This window comes from Hyperolius riggenbachi, chromosome 4, assembly GCF_040937935.1.
Source record: "Hyperolius riggenbachi isolate aHypRig1 chromosome 4, aHypRig1.pri, whole genome shotgun sequence".
Taxonomy (NCBI): domain Eukaryota; kingdom Metazoa; phylum Chordata; class Amphibia; order Anura; family Hyperoliidae; genus Hyperolius; species Hyperolius riggenbachi.
Window position 1 is genome coordinate 485,596,562 of NC_090649.1, and position 12,020 is coordinate 485,608,581.

Here is a 12,020-nt window from a genome sequence, read left to right on the forward strand (position 1 = left end):
CTACCTGCATACCTTTTTTTCTGTGTTTGTGAAGTCCAGAGCCAACCCTACCATGAAGCCACCTGCATCACTGAACTTAGGCGGCAACTTTTAGGGGTTGACCAGGGCCAGATTTTTACTTCCTACCCAAAGGGAGCCAGAGACTAAGCACCCTCATGTATTTTACCATATATATCAGTAAGAACATTAGAGAAAACACCTACCCTGCTCTCTGTTTCATTATTTACTGCTCAGATTGCTTCTTATCACCCCTGATAGAATACCTGACTGAGCATTCAGTCTGGCTTTGCTATAATGACTCAGCTATAATGATTCCTGAGCAGAGCCACAAGGGGGCAGGTTTGGGTTTGAAAAGAGCACAGAAGACAGGCTCAGCTATAAAGATTCCTGAACAAAGCCAGACTGAATGCTCAGTCGGGGATATTATCAGGGCTGATAAGAAGCAATCTGAACAGTAAATAATGAAACAGCGAGCAGGGTAGGTGTTTTCTCTAATGTTCCCACTGATATATATGGTAAAATACATGAGGGTGCTTCGTCTCTGGTTCACTTTAAGGCCCACTATCACCAGCCACCATGTGACCAATAGCATTTCGACCAACTCTCACCCAACTTACACACACTTTTTCCCCCAGCAAACATATAGTCTTATAGTGACCCTAACACAAAATTAAAAGAAAACAAAAAACAGATACTTACCTTAGTAGATCGGAGCCTACGAAGAGACAGAAGTTAAGCAATTTAATACTTAAGACATACATCAAATAAACATGACGTTACATGGCCCAGTCATCTGAAACAGTCAACTGTCATACAAAAGGTATTTCTTATCATTCCTGTATTCCTACAAAGAAGACATCAGTGATCAGCCCACCCTGATGAAAAGATTTACTGTAAACCAGAAGTTGTTGTAACAGGAAATTATTGTAAATCCCAATTAGCTATCCACTTCTGTACAGAAGCTTAGTCTGGACTTCAGTATTGGAGGACTTTCTTTGAGTATGGAGTACTTTGAGGAAAAGCTAAAAGTACATTGAAAACACACGAGATATTTATTAATTATACAAAAAAAAAAAGATAAATTGTTTTGGATTGATTGATGCCATTTCAGACACACAGAACCACCATCGCAACTAATCTATGGAGTGCTAGATTCACAAACTACACAAACTAACAAGGAATCCCTTGGACAAGGCCAATTCTGTGCACAGGCCAACCGGGCCCGCATCTGTAGCACCACCTAGTGGTCTGGAGGCATTGTCACTCTGCAATTTTTCCATGTATCTTTACACAGTGGTTGACAGCGACGCCTAAAAACGGCCCTGGCTTTGGATAATCTTATTAGCTGTTAGTATGTAATAACATAGCCTTCTGCCGAAACACATGACACGAGCTTTGCGCAGCCAAAACATAATGGAAGATTTTATAAATGAAATGACTCTTTTTATAACAAGGGATTTACAGTTCCCTGAAATGTGTCATATCATTTTCGAAAACATTTTTTGTGTGCAATTTTGAGCAATATTTATCTGGACAGGACTGTAAAAATGATGTGATGTATTGGCTGAACGCTGCAACATTTCCATGAAGCCTTCTGGGTGACTGAGCGTATTGGCACGTCCGAGATCAGCGCGCCCATTTATCCGCATCATGCATAATCTGTAGCCATAACATTTTGTAGACCGCGGTCACATTCTGGGTTATGAACTTATGTGCGTCGCTGAACAGTAAATGGCTATAAACAGGAACGTTAGCGAAAAGGGGGAAAAATAATTCAATATGTTGCAAAGCGTGAAGTAAAAAAAATAGAAGAGAGATCCAGAAATGATTGATATTCGCCATGTGATTTGTTCATATTGTTTGATCCACAACCAGCCTGCACGTCATCATCTTTACTGCTGGCAGACATGAAAAAACTAGGCAGCACCAACTGCTATTATCTATAACCAGACCCCCTAGCAATGCGATAGGCAAAAAGGTTGTTTTTAATAGGTATACATATGTACAGAGAGAGATACTGCTTGCTTGGCAGTTAGAAAAAAGGCAGCTGTTATTTCCCACAATGCAAAAAAGCTCACAGACAGGAAACTGTCAGTAGTGATGTCGCGTACCTCCGATTTTCGGTCGCGAACCCCGTTCGCGAACCTTCGCGGAAGGTTCGGTTCATGGAAAAGTTCGCAAACCGCAATAGACTTCAATGGGGAGGCGAACTTTGAAAAATAGAAAAAATTATGCTGGCAACAAAAGTGATGGAAAAGATGTTTCAAGGGGTCTAACACCTGGAGGGGGGCATGGCGGAGTGGGATACATGCCAAAAGTCCCGGGGAAAAATCTGGATGTGACGCAAAGCAGCGTTTTAAGGGCAGAAATCACATTGAATGCTAAATTGCAGGCCTAAAGTGCAGGTTCACTGAACAGTAAAGGTAGTTATATGCAGTGAGGTGGGTTCACTCAACACAACAGGTAGTTAGTTATATGCAGTAAGGTGGGTTCACTGAACAGTAAAGGTAGTTAGATGCAGTGAGCTGGGTTCACTCAACACAACAGGTAGTTAGATGCAGTAAGGTGGGTTCACTGAACACAACAGGTAGTTAGATGCAGTGAGCTGGGTTCACTCAACACAAAGCTAGGTATATGCAGTGATGAGGTGGGTTAAGTAAACCCAACAGGTACTGGGTATATGCAGTACTGGGTAGTACAATGTGCAGCTCCCTGTCACACACACAGGTATTCACTGAATGTGCTGGGCTGCTGGCAGTGGCACACACACTATGAATTAGCAAGGCTGTGCATGCAACAAAAGTGTCAGTTTGACACAGAAAAAAAAAAAAGTACAGGATTAGCTCTGAAAAGAGCTGTTGAGGGGTGCTATAAAAGCAATAATAATCAGCCAGGAGCAAGCTAAGCAGCCAAGAACCTAACTAATCTGTCCCTAGGAGAACAGAATCTGCAGCAGCTTGCCCTAGTCTGTGTAATAGCAGGCAGACAAGTGACTGTAATGGCCGCCGGAGCCAGGCCCGTTTCTACAGGCGTGCGGACAGTGCCACAGCACGGGGCGCAGTGCAGCACTGAGGAGAAGGGGGCGCAGGCAGAAGGACGGGACTGACAGAGAGAGGGTGACGCTAGTTGAAGAGGTAAAGAGAAGCAGCGCTGCGATCACCTCTCTGTCTCCACTGACTCCTCCTGGGCTTCCTGTTGCCATGGCTGCCAGCAACAAGTAATCACCACGTGGTGACACTGACTTCCTGCAGCGGCATTGCAGCAGCCATCAGGGCACTGAAGCAGTCTGCTTGCTGCTGATGTGTTGCTGGCTGAGCGTGGTGGGGACTGGTGAGGAGAAGGAACTGACAGGCAGCTGAGGGCTGAGGCTCTGCTGGGGTCCCAGTCCATCATCACAACAAGTAGCTGTCCCGATCTGGGACACTTAGGAGAGGTTTCCTGGCCGCCATAAGCCCCGCCCCCAATCACGGAAGCCCCGCCCCCCACATGGGACATGGATGATAGGGTGGCTGGCGAATGTGTGCCCTACGATCCACATGCAGGAAAGGCCATCTGTAGCCACAGGAAGCTGATGTAGGAGCAGTGCCTGGAAGGTGGAAGTGTACCTGTCCTGGAGGAAGCCCCATATCATCTCCAGAGGAAACCCTGCCCCCCTGCACAGGGGAGAGGTCACCCCAGCCTCCTGTACACTAAGGAGTGCTCGTCTGACAGGAGTAAGACCAGCCTGGAGGAAGCCTTGCCCCCTTAGAACAGTAGAGGAATGGACACCTGCAATCAGAATAGTAAGTATAAACCTACCTGCCTCCACTGTCTTCAACTACCTTTCCCCTCCCCCCACTAGCCCCAGTGACCTCCTCCCGTCCCCCACTAGCTCCAGTGACCTCCTCCCTCTTCCCCTTAAGCTCCAGTGGCCTCCTGCCCCCTCCAGTAGCCTCAGTGACCTTCTGCCCCCCTATCCCCCCCCCCCATTGCAGTGACCTTCTCCCTCCACCCTGGTAGCCCAAGTGAACTTGTTCCTGCCCCTGCTAGCCCCAGTGATCCTCCCCCCATTAGCTCCAGTGGCTTTTTGCCTACCCCCCGTAGCCCCAGTGACCTTCTCTCTCTCCTCCCCCCCAGTAGCTCCAGTGATCTCCTCTCTCCCCCACTATCCCCAGTGACCCTCTGCCTCCCCCCTCTATCCCCAGTGACCTTCTCCCTCCTCCCACTAGCCCCAGTGACCTCCCCCTCCCCCAGTAGCCTCAGTGACCTTCTGCCACCTTCCAGTAGCCCCATTAACCTCTTCCCTCCCCATCTAGTCCCAGTGACCTTCTCCCTCCCCCCACTAGCTCCAGTGACCTCTCCCCCACTAGCTCAAGTGACCTTCTGTGTCCCCCACTATCCTATGTGACCTTCTCCCTCCCTCCCCACACTAGATCCAGTGACTTTCTCCCTCCCCCCCACTAGCTTCATTGACCTCTGACGCTTTTCCTCCCGTTGTGGCCACTCTCAGTGGGAAGAGGGGGGACGCTCCTCTTTGCTTTGGTCTGAGTAGTACTCTAATGATAATGCCTGGTACACACCATGCAATTTCCCGTCAGATTGACAATCGAATCGATAAAAAATTTATCAGAACAATGATCAGAAATCAGATCGGACCTGTTAGAAATTATTGATTTAACTGTCAATCTGACGGGAAATTGCATGGTGTGTACCAGGCATTATCTGCTGTATAATCTTCTGTGTATGATCTATGGCTTTGAAGCTGGAAGTGAGTTAAGGTGGCCATACACTGGTTGATTTGCCATCAGATTGACCAACAGATAGATCCCTCTCTGATCGAATCTGATCAGAGAGGGATTGTATGGCTGCCTTTACTGCAAACAGATTGTGAATCGATTTCAGCATGAAACCGATCACAATGTGTGGAGATGACACCCCCCCGCATATATTACCTGATCCGGCCGGCTCGAGTCCCCAGGTCTCCGCTGTCTTCTCTGCGCTCGGCTCCAGCTTCACTGTACTTCCTGTCCGGGGGTAGTTTAAATAGTAGAGGGCGCTTTACTGTTTAAACTTCCTGCCGGGAGAGGAAGAAGTGAAGCCTGCCGGAGCCCAGCGGAGAAGGAGCAGCGGTGACAGCTGGGACACGCGCCGGCGGAGAAGGTAATATATTGCCGCTACAGTCGGTCGTCGGACATTCGAACGCTGCTATCGACACACTCCCGACTCCCCGGTGATCGAGCGAAATCTTCCGCACGGACAGATCGATGGGAACGATCGGTTTTGGGCAGAAATCGATCGTTTGGTCAGCATTTGCGCAACGATTTCACAGTCGATTTGATCACAGTGATTGAATCGGCTGTATATTGGCGGGAAAATCGGTAAGTGTATGGGCCCCTTTAGTTTAGTTCCTGCTCTCTATAGGAGAGAGGGCAAGGGGGGGGGGGGGGAGAGGAGAGCGAGACACGAAGCAAGCCGGCGGCTTGATCTGTTACATTGCCGCCGGCTTATTGTTACATGAAGTAATTACGATTGGAATTAACATTAACAGCGCCACCTGCCGGATGCGCCCGGCTAACGGATAAGTACCAAAAACTGTAAAGGCCCATACCCAATACGCATTTTTTTTACGGCAATTTTCACGACAACCATCAATTATTTTTTGCGATGAGCATTTCCGCCGGCTTGAGATGTGGGTACAGGTGTGTGATTAACACAAATTACATTTGGTGATGTGCGGTGATAGCGAGTAGCGACCGCAACGGATTGGATATTTAAGATGCCCTACGACTCTCACAGAAAAGTACCATGACTGTTGGGGGGGGGGGGGGGGGCGTATTTTTTGACACTCGCAATGGGTGAAATTTATCCTAGAAACTGCACTGGCCGGAGCCTGCCTTATATAAGGAGGGGTGGGGCTCCAGGGCTTAGTGTAGCCTGAATGGCTACAATGTGCCTGCTGACTGTGACGCAGAGGGTCAAAGTTGACCCTCATAGTGCATTATGGGGCGAATCGAACTTCCACAATAGTTCGCCTGGTGCAGGCGAACGCGAACCACCGAAGTTCGCCTGGAATCGTTCGCCGGCGAACCGTTCGCTACATCTCTAACTGTCAGGATATCAAACTGTGGGAGGGGTTTCACCACAATATCAGCCATACAGAGCACCTTAATGATCTGTTGGAGAAAAGGTAAAGAGGTCTCATGGAAAAGGGGGTATCAGCTACTGACTGGGATGAAGTTCAATCCTGGGTTACAGTTCCTCTTTAACTCCTTCATTAAGTCTCAACACCTGCCATACATGTGTACTGAGAGTGCAGGGGAAGCCATGTATGAATAACATCCCTTGCAATGAGTGAGACGTGTTTAAAGGTCTGGATCCCAGAGAGTCTTCCCAGTCCTCTCTCAGTTCACATTCCATCACCGGGTTCTGGTAATGTTCTCCGACCAGCATGGTGGAATACGCCTTTGGCCCTCTTTGTGCAGCCTTCCAAAGTACTTGGGGATGCGAGCACTTCTGAATAGAGATGTCACAAGCATAACATTTTGGCAAATGTTCGCGAACAGGCCAATCTGGCGAACCATGTTTCTGGCCACAAAAGTGATGGAAAAGTTGTTTCAAGGGGTCTAACACCTGGACTGTGGCATGCCGGAGGGGGATCCATGCCAAAAGTCTCACCCAAAAATTACAGAGTTAACGCAAAGTTGGATTTTAATCCCTAAAGGGCAGAAATCACATTATGCACAGCTCTGGGTGTCAGTGGGCTGTGGAGTCTCACACAGAGATATACAATAGTGCTATCAGAATACAGTGAAATAATAATGTACAGGAGTGGTTCTGTGTCTGCAACTTAATGAGGTAAAAGCAGTAGTGTGCACACAGCTCTGGGGGTCAGTGGGCTGTGGGGTGTCACAAACACACACAAAAAAAAACAACAACAGGAGACCGATGTGCTAGCCCTCAAAAGGGCTGTTTGAGGTGCTTTCACAGCAAGTTAGGAACAAGAACACAGGCCTAGCTAATGCTTTCCCTATCTATCTGCAGCAAGTCTGACCCGGCTCTCACTAACAGTTAGCAGCCAGCAGAGAATTCATCCAATATGGCCACCACAACTGCTTTTTGATAGAGGGGTGGGGGGTCCAGGAGGGCGTGCTAGCTGATTGGTTGCCATGTGTCTGCTGACTGTGAGGTAAGGGGTCAAGGTTTTAATCCATGATGATGTATAGGGGACGGGTCAAACAACCCAAATGTTCACTGTTAGCCACGAGTGCGAAGTTTGGGCCATCTCTACTTTCCGAAGGCCCCAAAAGTAAGGCCAAGTACTTCAGAAAATGAAGGGCCCGGTACTGCTCACGCATGCGCAGTATTTAACGCACCCATCTTTGAAAGCACTTAGGGACACAAGTGCTTCTGAAGCCTTCTGAGGTGGACCGAGGACATGGAGAGAGGACCAGTAAAGCTCTAAGCAGGGGCGTAACTGCAGGGGAGCAGTTCCTGCAACCGCAGGGGGGCACAGAGCTGTAAGAGGGTCCCAACTACTACTTCACTTCCTATAATAAAGGGGTCCATCCTTCAGATCAGGTGTTTTTGTGGTTAAGGGCTCTGCCTCTGACACAGAAGACCTGGGTTCGAATCTCGGCTCTGCCTGTTCAGTAAGCCAGCACCTATTCAGTGGGAGACCTTGGGCAAGTCTTCCTAACACTGCTACTGCCTATAGAGCGTGTCCTAGTGGCTGCAGCTCTGGCGCTTTGAGCGCAATATAAATGTTCTGTGTTTGTTTGTTTGTGGCTACACTTGTTATGGGTTTGAAGATGCCCACTCTTGATTTAGGACCCTTGCAAGATGGGTTCCCCAAGCTTTGAGGCTTACCAGGCAGACCCTGGTAGACCAGACAGAGCTTTGAGGCAGACCCTGAGCCTGTACCGTCTGAGTGCCCACAGCCTGGAGATAGAGACAGGGTGGAACAGAGAGACATGGAAGCCCCGGGAGGAGAGACTGTGCAGTCAGACAATGTGACCAGGGTGTCTTGGAGGATGAGGCCCACTTCCGGTTACACTGCAGCAAATATGCGCCTGTGAGGACTGTCCACTTCCAGAGACTCTCCGACCACATGCAGGATTTCACCTCCATAGATGGGGAGAGGAAACTCTACATCCTACTGGGGGAGGAGGAAACAACCGTGCACAGACCCGGGACAAGGTCCTCCAGCACCCAAGGCTGGGACAGCAAATTGCACCCCTCCATCCCTCCCACCCCAGCTGTCACACACTGATTGCTATTAGACTAAGAGGCGCCCCCTATCCCCGCCAACACCTTAATCTACAGTTGGCTGATGGTGTAATGGTTAAGGGCTCTGCCTCTGACACAGGAGACCAGGGTTCGAATCTCGGCTCTGCCTGTTCAGTAAGCCAGCACTAATTCAGTAGGAGACCTTTGGCAAGTCTCCCTTACACTGCTACTGCCAATAGAGCGCGCCCTAGTGGCTGCTGCTCTGCTCTGGCGCTTTGAGTCCGCAAGGAGAAAAGCGCAATATAAATGTTATTTGTCTTGTCTTGTCTTGTCTTGTCTTGTCTTGTCTTGTCTTAATCTCTAGTTATCTGGCTTGCAGTCACTGCTATGTATCTCCTTTTCTTATTTTTTCAGCTTCAAACACAATTGGGAACGACAGCTTAATGAATTGTGCGCCCCCTGCTACACTGCGCCCTGAGGCTGGAGCCTCTTCAGCCTCTGCCTCTGCCCGGCCCTGACCGTGCAAATAGCTGCCCGATATGTCACAGCCTGCCACCAACTGAGAGGAACATGATACCACATGGACTGTATAACCCCAATACCCCCCTATGGACTGTATATCCCAGCCCTTCATACTGTCCCTTACATCCCCCACACCGTAAGGACTACATATCCCAACCCCCTATACCCTTCCCTTATTTCCACAACCTTCTCCCCATGTTAATGCTTTATTTTGCTTTGGCAATGCTAAATGTATTTGGTCCTGCCAATCAAGCTTTTTTTGGATTTGACTGTGGATTTGGAAAGAGTGTGAACACTGGGGGCCCTATCAAATTTTTGACCGGGGGGGGGGGGGGGGGGGGTCATGACTGGATCCAAAACCTTCCCTCAATGTAGGCTGATGGCTGAACGTGGAGGGGTTTTTTTTGTGACTTTTTTTTTTTTTTTTAGTTCACTTCACATTTCCTTTAAGAAGGAAAATGTATATTTAGCAAGACATTTCCTATAAAACAGGAATTTAAGCTAAGAAGGCCTATAGTGATCAGCTCAAAACGTACAGACTGCACCTTTAACTTCTGCAAAGAATAGCAGCCAGGGGGCAAGGAGGGGAATGATGGCGCCCCCTACAGTCTGATGCCTGGGGGCAAAGAAACCTCCCGAACCTGTCTACCGACTGTGAAAACCAATCCTGCAGCCTGAATACCTCCACAGCAGCTCGGCCCTTTGGCCTGGAATGCTAATCGTCTGAGTTCAAGTTTAAGTTCAAAAACAAAGTCTGTCCTTTAGTGACATTCTTTTAATTAAAGCCATTCTTTCTAAAGACATTAAAACGTCAGAGCAACCATATACTACTGTAACCACGTGAGGCTGAGAGTTGCCAAACTTCAGTGGCGGGGTAACCCCCCCCTACACCGAACTGATCCCCTCCCTTTCAGAAATATTTACCCTGCTACGCTTAACCCGCCCTCCCTCCTTTTACTCTTAAATTTAACAGCTGAAATAATAAAACGCTTGGAGGACTATTCTTTTTTTCTACTATTTGTCACAACAAGCTCCTGAAGACAACACTGCATGAAAGGAAAGACACTTGGCTTTGTCGCAGGCCTCTGGATTTCTTTAGCTACAAGGTAGAAAAAACCAAAGAGATGAAGGAACATGTGACCTGGGAGTCAAAGGTCAACCTCAGAGATGGATCTTAGGTCATTCAGTCAATTTCTGGGTAATCCCTGTTGAGTGGCTCTCTGTAAAGGTTTTTTTTTCCCTTTAGGCTCTTTAAAATGAAAAAAAGAAAAAAAATTCTATAGTTAACAAGCCACCCCACAGAAATGTATGACTCAGTCAATTGCTGATGGCTGAGGGTGGAGGGTTTTTTACAAGCTCAGATGTCTCCTCCAGGCAGCGTAGACAACCTGCGGTTCTCCATCTGTTGCAGAACCGCAAGTCCCAGCATGTCTTCTCAGCTGACGGGGGTTTAGGTTTCTCTGAAGAACAAATAAATAAAAATGTCAATGGGTTAGGAGAGTTTTAGGTCTGCCATACAAAGGGAGATAATGAAAAAGCAACCCCATGCTACTAGTAAAGCCATGTACAAACTTTCAGCACAGCAGTAGGGTTTGTAGCGTCCGTGTAAGCCATCAGTGAAGGTGTGAAGTTTTGAATTAGGTGATACAGGGGCCAAATTTAGAACTAGGCCCAAGTCTAGAGGCTCCAGTGTGCTGGGAGGCGGCTGCCATGGGATTCTAACCCGCAGTCACCAGGGGCGTAACTAGAAATCACCGGGCCCCCCTGCGAAACTTTCGACTTTACATTTTCAGGTACACTTTAAGTCCGTAGCTCACTTTTTTTGCGTAAAGCACTCACCCTCTAAAGTGACTGTGCAATATTCCTGTTCCATTTTCAGCTCCCATCCAAGAGCAACATCTTACCCTTTCTGCAGAGCCGTTACTAAATACAATGGGAGCCTGAGCAAAAGTCAACATGCCCCCCCCCCGACCCCCATTATAAAGGTATTGAGCCCCCCTGGATAGCAGCATTAGGTGGCCTTCCACCCCCATATGGCAGCATTAGGTGGCCTCCCACCTCATATGGAGGCATTAGGTGGTCTCCTACCCCCATATGGCAGCATTAGGTGGCCTCCCACCCCCATATGGAAGCATTAGGTGGCCTTCCACCCCCATCTGGAAGCATTAGGTGGCCTCCCACCCCCATATGGCAGCATTAGGTGGCCTCCCACCTCCATATGGCAGCATTAGGTGGCCTCCCAGACCCATATGGCAGCATTAGGTGGCCTTCCACCCCCATATGGCAGCATTAGGTGGCCTCCCACCCCCATATGGCAGCATTAGGTGGCCTCCCACCCCCATATGGAAGCATTAGGTGGCCTCCCACCCCCATATGGAAGCATTAGGTGGCCTCCCAGCGCCACATGGAAGCATTAGGTGGCCTCCCACCCCCATATGGCAGCATTAGGTGGCCTCCCACCCCCATATGGAAGCATTAGGTGGCCTCCCACCCCCCTATGGAAGCATTAGGTGGCCTCCCACCCCCATATGGCAGCATTAGGTGGCCTCCCACCCCCATATGGCAGCATTAGGTGGCCTCCCAGTCCCACCCCCATATGGCAGCATTAGGTGGCCTCCCACCCCCATATGGAAGCATTAGGTGGCCTTCCACCCCCATATGGCAGCATTAGGTGGCCTCCCACCCCCATATGGCAGCATTAGGTGGCCTCCCACCCCCATATGGAAGCATTAGGTGGCCTTCCACCCCCTCTGGCAGCATTAGGTGGCCTCCTACCTCCATATGGCAGCATTAGGTGGCCTTCCACCCCCCTCTGGCAGCATTAGGTGGCCCCCCAGCCCCCTCTGGCAGCATTAGGTGGCCTCCCAGCCCCACATGGAAGCATTAGGTGGCCTCCCACCCCCATATGGCAGCATTAGGTGGCCTCCCACCCCCATATGGAAGCATTAGGTGGCCTTCCACCCCCTCTGGCAGCATTAGGTGGCCTCCCAGCCCCACATGGAAGCATTAGGTGGCCTCCCACCCCCATATGGAAGCATTAGGTGGCCTTCCACCCCCTCTGGCAGCATTAGGTGGCCTCCCAGCCCCATATGGCAGCATTAGGTGGCCTCCCACCCCCATATGGAAGCATTAGGTGGCCTCCCACCCCCATATGGAAGCATTAGGTGGCCTTCCACCCCCTCTGGCAGCATTAGGTGGCCTCCCAGCCCCATATGGCAGCATTAGGTGGCCTCCCACCCCCATATGGCAGCATTAGGTGGCCTTCCACTCCCTCTGGCACCATTAGGTGGCCT